Here is a 22,477-nt window from a genome sequence, read left to right on the forward strand (position 1 = left end):
TATACTCCCTAGAACCTAGATTTCAAGAAGGGAACATAAGCTAGGATCTACTCCTGTCGTGCATGCGATGATCCTGAAACAAAATACATATTATTGCAGGTGAATATCACAATAAATATAACAATATGAATATCTAATAATTTCAACAGGGTAACATGCATTCATATTTCATCTACTTCTCCCTTCTAGTTTTTTTTTTATATTAAAATCCCTTCCTTATTCAAACTATTGATGACCGTTCCCTCTGCCACTATCAACCTTCATTCCAGACCTTATAAGATCAACGTGATTACTTTTGCTTATCATATTATCGACACCAATTTCACTGGTATCGTCATCACCACCCCATAGGAGTCGATATAAGGCGATCCCTTTACCCGGGATCCTAACATGCACTAATGTATGCTGTCAATACATGGTGATCCCCTTACCCGGGATCCTAACATACACTGAATGTATGTTAGCCAATACATGGAGATCCTCTTACCCGGGATCCTAACATACACTGAATGTATGTTAGCCAATACATGGAGATCCCCTTACCCGGGATCCTAACATACACTAAATATATGCTAGTCCATTCGTGACGATCCCCTTACCCGGGATCCTAACATACACTAAATTGTACGGTAGCCAATACAAGGTGATCCCCTTACCCGGGATCCTAACATACACTCAATGTATGCTAGACAATACATGGTGATCCCCTTACCCGGGATCCTAACATACACTCAATGTATGCTAGACAATACATGGTGATCCCCTTACCCGTGATCCTAACATACACTCAATGTATGCTAGTTTATGCCTCAAATCACACTTCTTATATTTCCTTTGTTAGTGACAATTTCATCACTTGGCAATTCACATAACAACTTTTCACCTTGAATACACATTCATTCAGTAATTCACATTTCACATCAAAAATATATTAAATCATGGAATTTAACTAGAAAGCATAGGTGTGAATCACCTACCTGCAATAGAAGCTCTACTCGTGCTCCCCTGCTGCTGCTGTTGCACCACGTCTGTGGTCCCTCCTACAAATCACAGGTTTATCTCATAAATTTTCCTCACTCAAGGATATGTTTTATAATAACCATATCAACAACCAATAAGTCTTTCTTTTAGTAATTTCTTAGTACTTTATATTTTTCTCATTTCACTCATTATTACTGTCTTTCTTTTTCCAATCCTAGTTATCATTCCTTTCTTTATATTTGGACTATCACTGTCCAACTGTTACTGCCTCATTTTTGAACTATTACTGTCTAATCTCTCCTCAGATTTTTAACTATATCTGGAGTTATGGAACTCCGATTCAAGCGAAATTTATGGCGTTGGAAAGGTAAGACATGAGGCTACAAGTTCTATGTTTTGAGAAGAGCCCAGTTCTGCCTCTAAGATAGTCAAAATTGCTCATTAACAAACACTTGGACTGTTACTGTCCAACTATTATTGTCTGACCTCTCCTCAGATTTTTAACTATATCTGGAGTTATAGAACTCCGATTTAAGCAAAATTTATGGCGTTGGAAAGGCAAGACATGAGGCTACAAGTTCTATGTTTTGAGAAGAACTCAGTTCTGCCTCTAAGGTAGTCAAAATCGCTCATTAACAAACACTTATATTGTTACTATCCAACTGTTACTGTCCATTTTTGAAATGTTACTATCTGACCTCTCCTCAGATTTTTAACTATATCTGGAGTTATAGAACTCCGATTCAAGCAAAATTTATGGCGTTGGAAATGTAAGACATGAGGATATAAGTTCTATGTTTTGAGAAGAATCCAGTTCTGCCTCTAAGATAGTCAAAATCGCTAATTAACAAACACTTGAACTGTTATTGTCCAACTGTTACTGTCCATTTTTGAATTGTTACTGTCTGATCTCTCCTCAGATTTTTAACTATATCTGGAGTTATAGAACTCCAATTCAAGCGAAATTTATGGCGTTGGAAAGGTAAGACATGAGGCTACAAGTTCTATGTTTTGAGAAGAACCCAATTTTGCCTCTAAGGTAGTCAAAATCACTCATCAATGAACCAGACCTACTACCCTATAGGGTCTGTCATGACCCAGTCTCGGTTGGTGACCCATAACTGGAGTTCTATGACTCCAAATTATGCAAGACCAATTTCATTAGTTAGTAAACATCCAAAACTACAATTTCTATGAAGGAACTTGATCCTAATTCCTTCATTCTCCTACCCAAAATCTCATTGAAGGTCAAGAGACGAAACTGTCCAGATTCATCAACCTTTCCATTTACACACAACACATGAAGTTCTTTACTTTAACAACTCTTACTTTTTCCTCAATTCAAGTCTAAGAACTCAATATATAAATTAACATCTAGGCATCAATTCATAATCGACTTGAAATGACTCATAAGACCAGGTTTAGAATATCTTACCTGGTGCGAATCAAGGCTTCAATCCCTCCTTTTGTTTCTAATGACAGCCGACCCTCCCCTCTTCTCTTCTTGTTCAATTTTTCTTGTTAATCCCTTTCCCACCAGGGTTTATTTTACCTATAACCCTCAATCTGGGATGGGTTCTTGAAATTTTGGTGTTTCTCTCTTGATTTGTAAAAATAGATATAAAAACTCCCTCTTTTCTTTCTTTACGTAGCTGCAGATCTGTTTTTTTTTAGTGAGAATAGGAGTATTTATGCTCTATAATTCTTCTTATTTGTATTTAAGCCCTATTTTCTTTAAGTATATTTGTTCTTGCCCCCACTTCTTTTTAGTTTAGTTTATTTTCTTTAATTTAATCCGACCTTGGTTTTTCTCGGAATTTACACCACCTACCCCCAATCTCAGCATATGGCTTTCCTGAATAGGGTTCGCACCTCAACTCTCATATGCTCTTTACAATCTGTACCAATGTGATTGCATTATCTGTAGATGTCATAACTACTAGTGTTGTTCACACTGCCAGAGATATTGGAACTGTCAGGGTTAGTGTACGAGGCATCACCTTCATCACTACACTAACTATCTGGGCTATGAATGCATGGTTAGTGTGCATTGTAGGTATTTATATAGGTGCTACTATTACTAGTAGGGGGTACCAATCGCTGTATCTACTGGCCTGGCCCCTCAAGTTATGACACTCTAGCCTGTCTCAAGATAACATCATCCTAGAGTCAAGACGCTTCTCCAGTCTTAACTGATGAGATATCAGTGGCATACAAGGGGTAGTATCCTTGAGAGGATCCTCTACTTCTCCTCAAGTTCTGTACGTTTGTCAACGTACCTTTCCTTGTAGAAACCATCCCGATACAATTTAATAATCATCAAATTTCATTCCAACTCTTGAACCCAGACCAATGCTCTAATATCAACTGTAATAACTCCAATTTTTATCGTACACAATATTCCATGTATACATATTTTATTATTGTTGAAAGCAGAAGAATTGTTTTTAATCTATTTATATTGAAATTTTAGCAGAGTTTTCTTTAATTTTTTAATAACTTATAAATACAATTTTCAATATTTTCCCATCATCTAGGACTTATTTTTATTAAACCCAACACGAGAATAAACTTCCTTTTCTTCTTCTTCTTTTTCTTCTTCTTCTTCAATGTTACTCAAATGAATCAATTATTATATTATTGAAGAAATATTACAAATAACTTGATGTGACAGTAATCTAATGACGACATGATTCAATACATATTTTTTATAAAACCAAAATAAATCTAAAATAAGAGTGCATATAATTACAGTAATGTGTTTTCAAAACAAGCTAATTTAGATAAATCGTTCATACTTAATTTAGATTCAAATATTTTTTCTTTGATACAAAATTACATTACATGGCAAAATATGCATTTGATTACCAAAAAAACAAAAACTACAAGTACAAGATCTACTACTCGGCATGACACTGCAAGGTACCTGAAAATTTACACAAGTAGTAATAATAAATATTCATTATGTATAAATTGATTGTATTGGTTGTTATATAAATTTTTAGGTACCTTATAATATTCCCATCTAATACAACTTGTATAGTTTAAGGGCATATAAATGTCCTCTCTAACCCAAATTGGGCATTCATTCCATTACTAAGAAGAGCATTAATCCTATTAACCTAGGAACTAGTTTCTCCTATTACCTATTAATCAAGACACTATCCCATTAACCAAAGAACTATTATCACAATTTACCCATTATGTAAGGAACTATTCCCATTTAACTAGGAGGGTAACTAGTTTATTCAATTGCCCATTAACTAGAACTCTAAACCCATTATCAAGGTAACTAGTTTCGCCAACAACTTAACATTTATCAATGACCTTATGATACATTTAAGAAAAATTACATTCACAGTTAAATAATACTTTAGTTTTAAGGTGTCGAGCACCTACTTTAGTTTCCAAAATCTAAAATACAAGTCCACAACTTTACTGAAAGGAAGAAAACTCGGTTCTGCCATCAACACATCTAAAACTACTCATTATTGCAACATCTAAAAATCATCTAGCAAAATTTAATCTGAACCTCCCTTAGTTTTAACCTGTATGGATCCCGGGTAAGGGGATCAACATGTATTGACTAGCATACATTTAGTGTATGTTATGATCCTGAGTAAGGAGATCAACATGTATTGGCTAGCATACATTTAGTGTATGTTAGGATCCCGGGTAAGGGGATCACCATGTATTGGCTAGCATATATTTAGTGCATGTAGGATCCCGGGTAAGTGGATCACTTTGCATCGACCCCTACGGGGTGATGATGATACCAGTGAAATTGGTATCGGTAATGTGTTAAGTGGAAATGATTCTGGTTGATCTTATGAAATCTTGAATGGAGGTTGATAATGGAAGAGGAAATGATTTTTAGTAATTGAAGGAGAAAGAGTTTCCAACAAAAACCAGAAGGGAGAAGTGAATAAAATATGAATGCATGTTTGTCGTTTTAAATTGTTGGATATTTGTGTTGCTATATTATTGTGATTTTCATGTTTCAACAATATGTATTTTGTTCTAGAACCATCGCATGCACGACAAGAGTAGATCCTAGCTTATGTTTATTTTTTATAGTCTAGGTTCTAGGGAGTATACTTTTGTATTTTGTAATATTACAACTTTTATATAACTTAATTTATATAATTGATATTTAAACTTGAATATATGAACTTAATTTTGAAATTCAAATAATCATGTTTCATGTATGCGTGTTTATCTCATTTATTCCCCTATAATGATATTTTGTTATATATGTTGTGGTTGTGATGATGATGATGATGATGATGATGTTTGTGGGATTGAGATCTAGGATGATTGGGTCGTGATTGAGTTATGAGATGTAAGATATTAGAAGTGTAAACAGGGTATATGTCGATAACTTGGAACCTTCCAGTATAGGGGAGACTCTGCCAAAATTTTAGTAGACTTTTATATGAGAACTGAAAGAAAGAAAAAATTAGTCGTATTTTTACGTACCAGATTATAGGAAAGTAACTATAAACACATATGAAAGTGTGGGGCGTTACAGTTGGTATCAAAGCTACTAGATAAGGTTCAGTGGGTTTATGAAATGCAAAGGATACAAGAAGTAACGCAAATAAAAATTGTTATATTGATAAGTGTTATATGATGGTAATAAAGCTTTTTAGATTTTATGGGAGATTAAATTGCCTATATGGTTTAGACAAATCAGGATAAACATATCAACAACTATGTGGTTCTTGATCCCTTAACTCATAAAGAGCTAGGGATGAAACCTTATGATTTAGATGGATTATAAGGAGAACTTTAAGGATATGGATGAATCAACAAAGGTTGGACCCGTTTTGAATGTTGAACGGTTATGTGACCAACACCATGATGAAACATACGATTTTATATTGGTAAAATATTGAACATAATTTCCGGTAACAAATTAGAAGAGCCCATTAGAGAGTGAAGAAAAAAGGGAGGAGAAAGCATATGATCTTTTTCAAAATGGTTCCAAAACGATGGGAAAGTTGTCTTTGCCCTTGATTCTTTTGAATTTGTAGAAATTAGCTCAGAAATGTATGGAAGTTGACTATCTATAGTATGGAGAATTCTGGAAGTCGTGTTTTGAAAAGGTTTAAAATGTGTGTAGACTCAATGTAAATGTGTAGAAAGGTGATAAGAAAATGTAAGGGATTATGTATGATTTTCTTAAATGGAAAATCCAGTTAAATAGGAAATAAAAGGAGGAAGTGGTGAAATGGGGTTTTGCACATGAATTGCAATGAAATGCTCGTTTTGTACTTGTTTTGAATATTTTGTTACAAAAAAAATGATGATGGCCGAACCATTTTCAGCAAAATATCACATGAAGTACTATACCAAATAGTATTCCTACCGACAATGTTTGGGATAAATGAAAGTTGTGCATAGAAATGGATGTTACGTATGTAGCACAAGATGATACACATCCTATGATATGATCAATGAGGATGATAGAGTACACCTGGAAGTCACATGATGAGAATAGTTTAAGATAATTCATACAAATGAAACTAAAAAAATCACAGTACAATGAAAGTGAAGGGAGCGTAGACGAATTTAAAATTTATATAAGTCTGAAGAACCAAGGGTGGTGAACATAGTTTAAAATCCCAGGAATGAGAACTAAAGTGAAGGCCCTAAAGGGGGAGACAAAGTTGTTGTTTTGATAAATAAGTTACGAACAAACAAAGGTCATGCTGGATGACTTAATAATGCATGATTAAAGGTTATAACAACATTATGGTGTAAGAATGGTGGCTGAATTTTGCTAATATAATTGTATGCAGAAGGTAATAGTTTTAATGGTGGGATTCCACATAAAAGGTTACTGCTAGACAACACATAATGGAACAATTTAAACTAGTTCTTTACGGTGTAAAGGTAAAACTATAAAGGTTGGAAAAAGAAGAGAGATGGGGTGATGCAATATAGGTGGTTGTGGACCATTTAACAAAGTCAGCCCTTTTTCCTACCACTAAGGATGACTGACCCAATAGATAAATTGGCCAATTGTATGTTAAAGAGGTTGTAGGGTTGCATGGGGTGACGATATCTATTATGTGTGACTATGACCTAAGGTTCACATCTAGATTATGGCTAAGGGTTTAAAATGTTATAGGTATGGAATTGAAGTTAAGCACTGCATTCCATCCATATACAGACGGAAAGACTCAGAAGATCATTCAAACTTTAGAGGATTTGTTGACGACATGTATACTAGACTTCGGGGGGTAGTTAGGAAGAATACTTGCCTCTTGTGGAATTCATGTATAACAATAGTTATCAGGCCACCATAGGAATGGCTCCTTTTGAAGCATTGTATGGCTGAAAGTGTCGTACCCCTTTATGTTGGGAAGATGTGGGAGATGTTATAGTTTCCATTTTGAGTTGAAGTTATGTATTGAAAATTATATAAATTATATGAAATGATGATGAAATTAGTGTGTAAATTTCATTGTAAATTGATTAATGATGTGAGGGATCATTGTTATATTTTGAGAAAAAGATTTTATACACACACACACATCACTTAAGGAATGGTGGATTAAAATAAAATGTGTGTCTGATGTTAAATGAATGAATAAAGATACAATTGAATGGTGATAATAGTTGAACCATTATTGATATGTCTTGGAAATGTAAAATATTTAAGTAAGGAATAATTAAATGCAAATTATATGTATGAGGTGGATATGATACTTAGGAGAGATAAGTTAGTTAGTGATTAAAGTAGTGATAAAGAGACTTGACCAATGATTATATAGAATTGATGAATTGGTAACCAAAATGATTTGTTGAAAGCTAGTGTGGGAATTTGAAAAACAGTAGGCTTGTGATCTACTTGGCTTGCAATTTTCATTGTCATAACCTATTTTTTGATTATTCCCTAAACTTTACCCCTTTTCCTTTTAAACATAAAAAAATAATAAAGGCAAGAAGATTGGTGATTTGGAAAAGGCAAGCAAATAGGATTTCAAATATAGAGGAAGATCAAACTGTAATTTTGAATGAATTGAGAGTCTAATTGTACCCTATTGTACTCAAAATTTAAGAGACAATGCAGATTTAAGGTTGAATTAAATTATTATTAAACGAATCTGCATAAAATTTAGCCTAAGGATATAATTAGATTTTTAATAGGTTAATTTGATTTAATCGTGGGTCAAATTAAAAGTTTAATTATGTTTAGGACTTAATTTGGGTCAAATTAAAGGATTTAATGAAGTGTAAGAACTTAATTATACTTTAAATGAGTCAGATTAATTTGATTAGAAACTTAATTGGTGAAAAATTAAGTTTAGGAGCCTAATTTGGACTTAATTAAAAAGATTGAAATTTTAGATGATCAAACTTATTTTTTTACAAAGTTAATTGGTTGAAACCAGGGGTAAAATTACAAGAAAATTAAAGTTAGTCAACTAAGGGTTAAATTGAAGAAATTCACACTCAAAGACCTTTTTAAAAAAGTTTTCGAACTCTAGGGACTAAATTGATTGAAATCAAGGGTCAAATAAGTACTCCCCGCACTTTTTGACAAAGAAATGGTCACCTTATTCACAAATATGCTCAAGACACCATACTACGAGCATGTGATGGGTAGTTCAACACATCAATTCACTGACGATGTATTTGTACCTGAGTGTATAAAGCAAGAAGTAATAAGTGGCAGAAGTTTTGCACCCATTGGTAAAAAGGGCTTCGAAACGAAGAAGAAGGAGGTCGATCATGTTGAAAGTAGCTACAGGGGTAAGAAAAACCAATTTTTAAACTACCGCACTCCATCCCCTTCATCCTAAATTGTCATCATCAACTTCAACCCTTTATTTCCTACCAGAAAACTTGAGCCTCAAATCAAGAAATGAATTGAGAGTTTTCAAAGAATCCAAGAATAGCTACCCCATTACCATTACCTTTTAAAAAAAATGTATCAAAAGCTAACAAGCATCAGGTATGTAGCTTCAGAACCACTCGCGTCTTTGCAGCCACTTTACCCCAACTGGTACAAGTCAAACCTCACTTGTGAATATTGTGTCGGCATTGCAGGACATAACATTCATACTTGCAATGCCTTCACAAAGAAGCTCTTGTAATTGATTAAAGCTAGTTGGATAACGTTCAAAGAAATTCCAAGTGTTAGATAAATTAACCCTCTACCCAATCATGTTTCAGATAGTGGATCGATAAATGCATTAGAAGTGGAATGCCTAGGAAGTTTAAAGGTGTCGATGGAAAGAATTTATGAAATGATGGTGAAAGAAGGGTGTGAAGAAGGTAGCATGAATTTTTGTGAGCATTATAATAAAGAAGGCCACTAGATCAACCAATGTGAAGGCTTCTACAATAAGTTGATACAAAAGATGATTCGAGGAATTCTTTGAAAAGAGGAAAGATAGAGAGGTGTCCATGATGGAGAAAGATGATGAAGAACTTATCATCCCACCACTCTAAACAAATTTTCCAAAGTCTGTAGAAGTGATTAGATCTGGCATGAGAAATCTTAACGACAATACTCTGGAATGCGAAGATAAGGAACAAATTGAAGAAGTGAGAGCTAAAATAGAAGATGAAGTTCTACCACAGCTTTCTGTCTACACAGTTGATGAGATCCCCGTAAGATCTTTTGTGAGAAGGTTGGCCGAAGAGGAAGTGTACCATAATTGGAAAAGTAATTGCTTGATCATGTCCGCAAAAAGTGTTTGGACTTACAATGTTCTTTTGACCTGTTTTAGTCGTGCTGGTAATTTGACTTATAATGTCACAAGACTATCCCTGTTAAATGAGCCATTCTTTTTAATAATATCTTGAATTTTCTTATGTTTATGACTGTCTTTATTCTTACACTTTTAGGGATCTTAAAAGTTCCATCAATTCACAAACTCACTACAATAAGAATAATTAGCTAAATTTTGATATTCCATCAATCAATAAAAATTGAAGTTTGGCCAAGAATTCGTTGGTGTGTTTCCTTTTCCCTAAAAAAAACTATACATTATCTCATGTTTTCTCAAAGGTGTCTGGAAAAATAAAAGTTTTGGTACAAAAACAAAAATCAAATCGGTGTTTGTTCTAATAGACACGTTCTGAAAATTCAAGTGATTTTTTAAAAAGGTGACCATACACCTAGAAAAACCTAATGAATTTAAAACTGAGTTATAGCTGAATGAATAATGAGAAACCATTTCTCAAGATCACATGAAAGAAAGCAAAGCTTACCAATCCTAAATGCATGCGTTTGAAAGAGAAAATATCGTTTTTTATAATCCTTTCATAAAGCTAAAATATACCTTTTGTAGTCCCCATTGAGTCTAATAAGTTTTTCTTGAAAAAATAATTTTGGCTAAGATCACACCCCACACTAGGGGGCAAGTGCAAGAAATACGCAAAAAAAGAGTCATCAATGATTAAAGGTGCCCAAACAAAGCTAGCAGCCTGAAAGAAACCAAAGAGTCAAGAAGGTTTGAGCATACTACAAAAATAACTAATATGATGACAATGCTCAAAACCAAATGAAGAAAAACAAAGAGAAAGAACTCAAGCTCAACACTAGGGGGCACGATGGATCATTTTGTAAATCAATTTAAAGGTCTAGAAATCCATGGATCAAAAAGTTCTTGAAATAAGTAGTAGTGATTCTTAGTCTTAAAATCCATTAAACACCTATTTAGCCTATAAATATCTTTTTTTTGTCATAACCAAGAGCTAAAGCCTATGTTACCTGCCCAATTAAGCCCTTTTTCTTTTTCTTTTTATCAAAACCAGGTAATTTGGATTGGTAGGCAATGTTTTACCATGTGAACAAGCTTTATTATTTATACAAATAAAATGAATGCTTTAAAGATCGGTTCTCTAAAACCTTCAAATTAAAGCTTGAACCAGTTTGGCCAACAAAAAGTCACTTCATACTTATACCAAAATAGCAAAACATGGACTTTCAATCCTACCCATAGGAATCACTTAAATTTGTTTTAGAACAACTTTGCTTGAAACTGATATCAAAATGGTTTTTGTGTTTAAAATAGCTTTGAAATTCCAAAAATCCTCTATAAAAACAATTCCTTGTAAATAATCAAATCTTCTTTCGCACAACCTCATCCCCAAAGAAAACCAAATTAAATAGTTAGGGGCATGACTAGGTTGGGGGCAATAAAAAAACACATAATAGGGTTGGCTTCAGAATTCCTTTTCTAAGAAAACAGAAAATATAAGGGCAGAGCTAGTAAACTTTTTGATAAAGATTTATAGGCAAAGAAGTATGTTGATATCATGCCATTCCCAGAGGTCAAGATCATAAGTTGTGACTCGAGTAAGGAAAAGCGAAAAGCCATGGAAACTTGCCTATAGAGGATTAAACTTTTAAAAATAAGGAAAGTCTATAAAGAAAAGGAACCTATATTTCTCAGGTTAGTATGCCTGCATATTGATCATAATGCATTATACTTTGATCTTTGACAGACTAGTGTCTTACCAACAAATTTCTTTTAAGTGTGTCTTTGAGCCCTTACCTCTCAAATAATATGCTTGCATGCTTTATCTTCTCTTTTGAAAGCAGCTTTGAGCCCTCATCTTTTATATAGTGCACATTTAAGCCCTATCTTATTCTTTTGAGCACGCCTTTGAGCCCTTATCTCTTAGATAATGCGCCATCAAGCCTTATCTCTTTTCATTTTGAGTGCTCCATTGAGCTCTCATTCCTAAATATGCACCTTTGACCCCTATCATGTCATCCTTTCAAGACATCTCTGGCCAAATCCTTTCGCCAGGTAAGTTATATTTTTCATCTGGTAGGTCAACCATTATAATAAGATTATTTGAAAAATCTTTGCAGTTTTTACCTAGACAGGTCACCCATTACAATGAGACCACTTAGAAAAATATTTGAATTCTTCACATGGATAGGTCACCTATTGCAATGAGACCATTTGGAAAAATCTTTGTATTCTTCACCTGGGCAAGTAACCCATGACAATTTGACCATTTTAAAAATCTTTGAATTTTACCAATAGGCAAGTTGGTTGGTATAATTATACCACTTCAAAAACATCTTTCAGTTTTTTCTTTAAAAATCTTATCTTCGTTTTCTATGAGTGCACTTTCAAGCCCTCGTCCTTTAGATAATGTGTTTTCTAGCCATATCCCTTCTCTTCTTGAGTGCGCCTTTGAGCCATCAACCTTCAGATAGTGCGTTTTCTAACCTTATCTCTTTTTAAATGGGCTTTCCAACCCTCGTCCTCTAGATAATGCGCTTTCTAGCTTTATCTCTTGTCTTCCAAGTGTGCTTTCTAGCTCTCGTATACCAAATAATGTACTTTTTAGCTCTATCTCCTTTTTCTATGAGTGCACTTTTTAGCACTCACTTCAAACACTTTCAAAAGGATTGACCATTTTTTAATCAAGTGAGTCTGTTATCTCTCTTTTTTTTTCTTTACAAAGCTTACTATCCAAAGTCTTTTATGAGACTTTTTGTCATAAGCATTGTAAAGAGAGGACAACTATCATAACTTATTTTTGGGTTATTCCCTAAATTTCACCCTTTTTCCTTTTAAAAATAAAAAATAAAAATAATGGCAAGAAGACTAGTGATTTGAAAAAAGTAATCTAAGAGGATTTCAAATATAGAGGAAGATCAAGCTACAATTTTGACTGAATCATAAGCCTAATTATACACAATTATACCCTAAACTAGAGAGACAATGCAAATTCAAAGTCAAATTAAATCATTATTGAACAAATATGCATAAAATTTAAGACCAAGAACATAATTAGAATTTTAATAAACCAATTTGATTGAATCATGGGCAAAATTAAAAGTTTAATTATGTTTAAGAATTAATTTGGGTCTAATTAAAGTATTTAATTAAGTGAAAGGACTTAATTATACTTGAAATTGGTCAAATGAATTTTTTTTAGGGACCTAATTGGTGAAAAACTAAGTTTGGAAACCCAATTTAGGCTTAATTGAGAAAATTGAAATTTTAGAGGACCAAACTTAATTTTTTACAAAGTTATTTGGTTGAAATCAAGGGTAAATTTGCAAGAAAATTAAAATTTAGGGTCAATTAGGGGTTAAATTGAAAAAATTAATAGCCAAAGACTTTTTTGGAAAAGACGTTGAACCCTAGAAACTAAATTGATTGAAATCAGCGGTCAAATTGAAGAAATCTGAAAGTTTAATGGTCAATTGAGGGTCAAATTGAAGAAATTTGAAAGTTTAATGGTCAATTGAAGGTTAATTTGAATAAATCTAAAACTAAGAACTTAAATGAAAAGGGTGTTAAAATTTGAGGCTGATATTGAATTTCAGCAGGGTTACATTGCATAAAAATAAAAGTTACAAGCCAATTAGGGACGCAATTAAATAATCAAAAGCCGAAGGACTAAATTGAAATTTTAGTCAAATCCCCAAATTAAAACACTAAAAGCCAAAACGATGTCGTTTATTTTAAATGAAACTACGTATTTTGACCAAAACGATGTCATTTTAACCAAACAGTACTAAAAAAAACGAACCAGACGACGCGTCGTGTGGTTGTTGTTAATCTTTTTCTTTCTTTTCACCTGACAAGCTACTTGGGTGGCTTCTTTTCAGGGGCATTAAATGCTTCGTTTCTTCACCAAATTTGACAAAACATACACCACTATGATGGCCTAACATTTGACTATACCCTGGTATGGTTCTATCCGACTAATTGACACCATAGAGGCCGCAACGCCGGCCCAAAGAGGCTAACTCAGGCAACCTTTAACTGTCAAAACTTTACAGTTCATGATGGTCACTTTAAGCCAATGGTTAAAATCCTTTCGGAATAAATCAAGGGCCAAGATTTGTTGCCAATAAAGATAAAATGTTCCTATTCCACTCCCTATAAGTAAGGGTGGATTCCATACATTGAGGGAGAAGAAATTAAGGTGCAAAGTTGGAAAAAAAATCAATCTCTCCCCTAGTTTTTATCTACTAGCCTCTTCCTTTTCTCTCTCCACTGTGTTTTCATCCACCGCCACCTCAGCACCGCCATGATCAAGTGTGAACAACCTCCTCCATCAACTTATCCTCTCACTGGCAACAAGAGTAACCTCACTGAACTTCTCCCTTTATTCCTCAAGTTTCTTCGTCCTACAATCAAAACCAACCTCTTCTTTCTCTCTCTCTACCGTGTTTTCAGTCGCCACTACCGTAGCTCTGCTATGACCAAGTGCGGACAACCTCCTCCACCAACTCATCCTCTCACCGACAACAAGAGCAGCCCCCGTGAATTTCTCCCTTTCCACTACAAGTTTATTCATCCACTAATCAATACCAGCCCTCCTTTCCAACAGTAACTTCATCCTCATCGTGAGCCACTGGTGCCTCCACCATCCTCACGTCGAACCAATGACGGCAGCCACTCCTTCCATGTCAGGTAGTCTTCTTCTTTCCTCTTCTCTCCCTATTTTAGTAAGTTGTAACATACATAATTCATTCTACATACAACAACAAATATAATTAACATGGTCTCTAGGTCGAGCCAGTGACCATGTGGGCTTGGGCCGAACCTGTTTTGGCCTAGCCCAAATGGCTAGGCCAGGTTCAACCCATCATAAAAAAAGAAGAGAAAATGTTGTAGGGCTGCAAGTCGGATAACTGGGCCGAGTCCATCTCGATATATAATACAATAAAAATGAAAAACAAAAAATTCCAAAAAAGTTCAAAAGGGATTTTGAAAATATTATGAGTCCCTCACATGTTTTTCTAACAATTTTGCATAATATCAAGTTGTAGACCTACACTGTAAGATACAGATCTGGTATTAAAAATACTTATTTTTCTCTAATTTTTTTTAAAATAATTTTTACAAAAAAGCAAAAAAAATGTTTTTTTTCGTGTATACAACCAAATTCTAAAGGTTTTCATGCATATTTTCTAAAGGGATAAAATCACATTTTTATCACGTGTTTAAAAAAATGCAAAAATTGATATCATAACTAGTTTATGATTATCTATTAGGATTTGACTAAAATGTCAAAAATCCTACAACAATTATTTTGTTTAATTAATAGCTAGAGTGTTAGGATTTATCTGTAGACTTTAATACTTGGGGTATAAAATTAAATTGTAAAGTATACCCTCAGGTATTAAAAATACAAAGTGCAAAATAAATGTGATACTAAAATTTAGATCTTAGAATGGTTAGGATTTAACCCGATAAGGTGGAGACTTCCTTACGAAGGAAGATCTGTCTTGGACCTTAGACAAGAGCAATGGACAAAAATGTGACTTAGAATAATAATCAAACAACAATGCAGCTTACCTTAGACATGGTGCACTGGGGTAATGCATCTTCTCCTTACACAACCGTCCCTTACCGGGACTCTCGCAGACCATTAGATTTTCTAGTAACCATAACACTATGTGGTGACTCCTGAACCTTATAATTATAATTTTGTGATTAAATCCAAAACTCATTTCCAACACATCTTAGGAGGCTGACTCGTCATTCGAGTCGTGCACGTTGCGACATTCATTATCAATAAAAACCAAAAATATCAATTAATGTTCTTTTGTCAAGGCATTTTAGTGTGTGGTTGTAATTAAAGCAAAGATCATCCAATGAATGCACGTTATTTAACCTTGAATTATTAAAGTTCTTGTTTACATTCAAAGCATTAAGATATTTAATTACTTCTTATGTATTGAATTATATTATGGCACAACATTGAATCTGGAATTACAAATCTAGAGTTATGGTAGAAGCATAGAATTTAAGTCTAAAATACAAATTGCACATATGAGATTCACTATCCAGCTTTGAAACAAAACCAATGTCCTTTTAATTGAGATAGACACAAAAAAAACCTACAAAATAGTATGAAAGTCAATTAACTTTTAAACCAATTAAACCACTTAATGTTAGGTATATGTATTTACTTCACACATTCTACCATGTCTTATTTTACTCAACATGGATAATTATTTATATTAATGTTAAATTCCCCGTATCCTCTTCATCTCCCCCTCTCGACGCATTATATATGATTATGCTTATTTATTTTTTAAAGAAGAGTTTACTATAAAGATGAAGAAAGATAGAGATTCCAGACTCTTCCTTACCTTGATAATTCATTATTTATATTAATGTTAAATTCCCCACTCCTCCTTACCTTCTCGATTCATTCTTTGCAAGAAACTTTGCAAGTCAGAGGTCATCAATATCCTTAGATTCCTTTATTGAACGTATAACAAAATTAATTTTTAATGCCAATTATCAAAGATTTTTCTCAATTATGGTGATATCCTTCATTTTATCACCATGGATCTCCATTTTATTAATGATTATCATCATTTATGGAAAATATTTTTTAATTGACTCTTCCATATTCATTCTAAACAATTTAAATTCCATTGAAAGTGCTTGAAGTTGTTGCTACCTCTTTGCTCTAATTGCTATTTGGTACTTCTTTTTCATGGAATCCTAAATATCCTTAAAGGTATCCTTGTTAAAAATGATTTCCAAGATTGATTGGTCAATTGATTGATAAATATAATTTTTTTCCTTGAGATCTTTTAATCCTTGCCCTTCTATCTCTAATTTTTGCAATCCTGGATTGTTGTTTTGAATTGTGGATCATTTATTCTATAAAGAATGACTTGACAATACTCTTTAGCCTTAAGAAATTCTCCATTAAAATGCTCCAATGATAATAATGATCATCAAAACATGGAATGGTTGGTTGAAAAATAAATATTGAAAGCCATGATTTGAGGCTTTTTTTTATCGCTATCAAAAGTTGGTTTCTGGTATGTTTTGGTTGTTGTTTTATTATGCCACTATATGGGTTTTTACTGCCATTTTTTAAAGGTTGATTTGCTATGTTGAAGGTGTTGTTTTTCTTCTATTATTTCAAGCTCTATTTCTTCCATGGAGGTTCTATTATTACTATTGTTATAGAAATTTTATGTTGTTAGTGTGTGGACTACTAGTTGAGTTGTTATCGTGTTTGTGTTAACAGTCTTGTTGCTACTGCATCTAAATGCTACTGTTGTTGTGTCTAATCTAGTATGGATTTTGACTTGCTGGGATATAAATCAAGTTGATGTTACTATGTCTGCTACTTCATAATTGTTGTTGTGTTTGTCCTACTTCGCTATTGTTAATGTTGCTTATGATATTTTGTTGTGACAATGTCTTCTCTTTGAGAGGGAGAAGTTTATCTTGTCTATGATTAAGTTCATATTGCACTCTCCTTTTCAACCTAATATTTGATATCAATTATTGAAAACACTTAACACACAACTTACCGAGCTTGTTTGGAATTGTGGTAGCAATGATGGTTCAAAGTGCTTTTCGCTTAGAATTGCATCAAAATAAAATTTTTTTATTTTTAAAAAATTATTTGTTACATTAGTACATCAAAACGATCTGAAAACATAAAAAAATATTATTTTAAAAAAACAAATTCAAAATTTTTGGGAACATGGTTTACACTGTGTTCCTGAACACACCCAATATACAAGTATTTAACCTTCAAGCTCTTATTTAATGATTTTCACACATAAAATATCTTGAATACAGGGATCTTATATTTATAGAATAATTATAGAATAAATGTAAGTTCAAACTATCATATTTGTACAAGGATTCTAAACTATAATTCAATAAGGATTCTAAACACAAATCCTTTTTTTCATCTAAAAAACATTTTCTTATCTAAACAATTTTAAAATGACTTTGACTCACAATAATAAATAGCATAATAAAAAAAAAAGTTTCAAATGACTTTGACTTGCAATAAGAAATAGCATAATTTAATAGCATTAGTATTCAAGTTAACCCTTCATTAGTCCATAAAATTATATTGTTTTATCTCTTATAAAATATCAATGAGAAGAGTTGGGTATAGTTATCAAATCCAACATAAAGTTTAACCCTGTTAAAGTCTTGGGTCAACAAATCATGGGCCAATATATTGCATCATTTAGTTGACATAGTAAGTCAATTACCATAAGAAATTGAACATTTTATTATTTGAAACCATACATATAATATTAAAGCTAAATTCAATCACTTGTGTTGGTGTTATTGAGTTGGCAAGGTCTTTTTAGATAATAAAAGAGGTTCAAGGTTTGAATTCTACTCTAAGTAATTTGATATTTATTTTATTTTTTTAACTTTTTGAATAACTAGACTTTGAGTCAATCATATTTAATGAGCTCAATGTCTTGATTAAACTAATCACTAGCCCAACTGGGTTAGATTCCAAGTAATTAGATTTCTAAATCAATATGTTATGACAAATAAAAAAAATAAAATATGGAGAAAAATGTAAATTTATTCCCATGTAAAGAAAAGGGATTCATATCAAGATACAAGTAAAAAAAAAGTTTAGTAAGAAAAAAAGGCTATTTTTGTTTATTTTATATGTCTGAGTGGAAGGTAAGGGGCTTTAAATCTTTCTTTTCTAATTTTCTTTCTCAGTTCAAATCCAGATTGCCTAATTAACTAAATTAATTCCTCCCTATTTAAACATTGGTGCATTAAAAAGTAAGTCAAATTTAATTTTAACCGTTTTCTCTTCCTTTAATTTTTATTCTTAATCTTATCATCTAAACAAAGAAAAATAACCTAATTTTCACTCATTCATTCCCATTTATATTATTTTCCCATAAACATACACTTAATGTTTGCATCATTCCTAGTATATTGATAATGATAACATCCATATAATAATAAAAAAAATTGAAGGCACATTGTGCTTATAAACACATTTCACTATTCATACAATAGAATAATAAAATTATATTTTTTTCCCTTTATGAAAAAACCATTAGCCTCTCATATGGGGGTATTTTGGTCTTTTTACGTAGCTCATTAGTCATTAAAGACTTGTGCAGGGTATAACTATCTTTTAAATTTTTTAAGTACAATAAAATGATTTAATTACCTTATATATTGGGAATTTTAAAGCTAGTTAAGAGGACTATTTTGATCTTTTTCATTTTTTAAACTATTGTAAAATAATAATTTTTCCCCTGGAATTAAAAAAAAAGATTAGGTTATGCATAGAGGGTATTTTGGTCTTTTCATATAGGTCTTTTTTTTATGAACTCCAGGATCATTGAGAGAACTTTCATCTCTTAAGTCTGATAAATTTACCTTTTAATCTAAAAACATTGCTAGTGCATGCGGTGCACGCACCAACATATGAGTGGTTTCTGCGTATTTTGGACGATGCGTGCAATACTTCTCGGTGATTGAAATTTTAATTTTAGGCGATGCGTGTCTTGACTAAGCGAAAAAACTGGTATAATTTAATTAGCTAATAAAATTCTAGATAAGAATAATAAATGAACCAATTTAAACAAAACAAATCTTGGGAACTTGAAAAAAAAAACAGTTACCGAAAAAAAAGGTGACAAAGTTAAGATTCTAGCCAATCAAATGGAGAAAAAAAAAGAAAAAAACTGAAAAAAGTAAAGGAAAACAAAACCAATGTGAGCCAACCTATGTGAGCGTGTCAAACATGCAAGTCAGGTCATAAGACTAGGATAAACCAACTTAAAGCAAGAAAAGAAATTGAATTCCAACTTCAAACAAATCCAATGTAATAAGATGAAATTGAAAACAAAATTATTTTTAAAAAAAAAAAGCCAATAAAACAACCAACAAACCAGGCAAGTCAACTAAACTCTACAACATAGATCATGTGAATGAGACAACCCAATAAAAGGTAAACAAAAAAAAGATTATGAAGCTTAATTCTTAAACAACTTAATAATGAAGGACAAAACGTTAGAAATATTGATTTTAAAAATAAAACGATCCTAAAAAAAACTCGATCCAACCTAGGCTAACTGGTTGATCATTAGAACCTCCAAAATATAATTTTGACTTTACTATCACAAACAAAATGATTTCATAGTATGATTGTGAAAACCAAGTCGAACCCAAAGGAAATTTTGTTTAATCTTCCTATAAGATACTGCAATAAAAAAGGACGGGGTGATTTGAATAAAAAATTAAAAAAACAAGATTTTGAAAATAAAAATGATGAATCGATATGTTGTTAACTTAGTTTAATGGTCTAGACATTCATTCCTCTAAATCTGTTGATCATCAAAGTAAAATAAAAATCATTGCAAGTCAAGCAAATAAATTCGATATCCCTTAAAGCTAAAGGAGATCAAGGAGATTACGAGTGAATTACGTAGACAAATCTTTTTAATCAATTTCTTACCATCAAGCAAATTTAATATTGGGAAGCAATTCTCATTCACTTAGAAGTAGCCTTAGGAGCAAGACTATTAAATTTATTCTATGCAACCATTCAAAAGCTTGAACAATTTAACTTAGTTTATTTTTTCCTAACAAATTAAGGTGAAAGTTGCAGTAATCAAGTTAATTCTTATGTTTTTTATTTTTGTTCCTAATAACAATTACGGATTGAGAGAAATTAGAAAACACATAGGTCATCTCAAAATAAATCAATAACATAATTCTAAAATAAGGATAAATAAGTACTTGAATATAAAATAATTATATTGACAATATTACTTCTCACAACTACTAATGGAGATGGAGTATATTTTTTTTGAACCGAACTCAAGAATTAGTTGCTCATCCTCTAGGAAAATTCCAATAGCCAAATCCCTTGTCACGTTGATCTCCTGGTGTTTTTGTTGCTCAAAAGGCACCCTTCATGATAAGATATCAGGGCTAAATATTAAAAAGTTACAGCTGTAGAAGAAATCTATCTAATCGCATCCGATTTCTTCTTAACGATAAGACTCCTAAACTGTTAGTTTCTTATCATATCAGGAGATAAACTCATCCTTCAACTTGCATCATGTTTTTCATCTTGAAAACATTTTTTCCTGACCTAGAGCCCCTTATAAAAGTTGTAGTCTTGAATGTGTAGATAAATTTGGGTTGAATCGCATAGTTTCAATATTTAAAGTTCAAGATATGCCCATTTGAATGTTTAGTGTGAAAAACAGAAAATTTTGCTACAAGTAGGATTTCAGCCCAATTTTTACAAGTCTATTTAAAGGTCCAAACAAACTTAGATTTCTTTCCATAATACATTCTTATAAAGTTTAATACATGTACTTCAACTTAGATTTAGTCCATATTCACATTCTGGAACTCTAACTTGGTGAAAAACCTATAACAAGAATTAAGGTTCGAAATATAAAATATAGAATTTCTTCTATTTTAGCAATTAATTTACAAAGTCTCTCAGGTATGTTAAACTCATAAAATAACTTTCAATAAGCTTAAAATACATTAACAAGCATAATGTAAGAGGACTAAAAATATATATTTTGCACTTATCACTAACCCGCTAAACTTATAGTCTAAGTGATGAGACCGAGATAAACAAATAGAAAAGAAATTGAAGAAAACCATGAAATTCAATATCCAAAAATTTCAACCCTGAAGGATGGAACTGAAAAGAAAAATTAATTCCCAACGAATATAATATTAGAGGATGAAATAAGAAAAAAAAAAGTCAATTTAAAAAATTCATCAAAGTAAATTTAATAAAAAACGACAAATAAACAAAACCAATATAAACCAGGTCAACCGAGATAAATCAAGTCATATCAAAATCATTGAAATTTTTTTATAGAAATCAATTAAATAAAAATAACAGAGCCTACTCTCAAATTAAATAAACAATGAAAGATAAAATTGAAAAAAGACGAGCTTAAAAAAAAAAAACAAGTAAACCTCGGCGAACCTCTTAAACCTTAGTTAATTCAAAAACTCACAACTCGTTAAATTCTAGAGTTCTGCTTAATCAAGAAACTCAATTTCCATGTTGAAGGATTAAATAGAAAATTTATTGAATTAATAAGTTATACCTACTATTGGATTTGAACCAGAGGAAAGAAAGAGTTAAACTCCGAACTAAGAGACAGTAGCTGAATCGAGAAATAGGTTTGATTGTCCATTTTTTTGAAAAATTATATCAATTCAATAAATTTTCTGAAGTAAAGAAAATAATATTCAAAAGAATCGAGATAAAATTTGATAGGAAAAAAACTTAAAGCAGATAAAATTTATCCCTTAAAGTTTTATAGACCAGAGCTTAGTCAAGAAACTTAATTCTCAACTAATTTAATATTTAAGGATGAAATTAGAAAAAAAATCAATTTAAAAAACTTGTCAAAATATATATATATATATATATATATATATATATATATATATATATCAAAAGAATGGGGATTAAATTTAATAGGAAAAAAACTAGAGGATAAAATCGTAAAAAATTACAATTTTAAAAACTATCTCAAATAAAATAAACTTGGCCCAAGACAACAACAGATAAATCGAACAAAGCAAACTTAACCCGAGTCATCGTAGTTTAAGCCACGAAACCCGCAACCTGACACATAAAATTGAAATAACCCTATAGAATTATAGAGATGGAAAAAAGATCTAAAAAAAACTTAAATCAACCTAAGCTAACCTTTCAAATATATGACTCAAGTCTTGAA

This window comes from Populus nigra, chromosome 9 (assembly GCF_951802175.1).
Source record: "Populus nigra chromosome 9, ddPopNigr1.1, whole genome shotgun sequence".
NCBI lineage: Eukaryota > Viridiplantae > Streptophyta > Magnoliopsida > Malpighiales > Salicaceae > Populus > Populus nigra.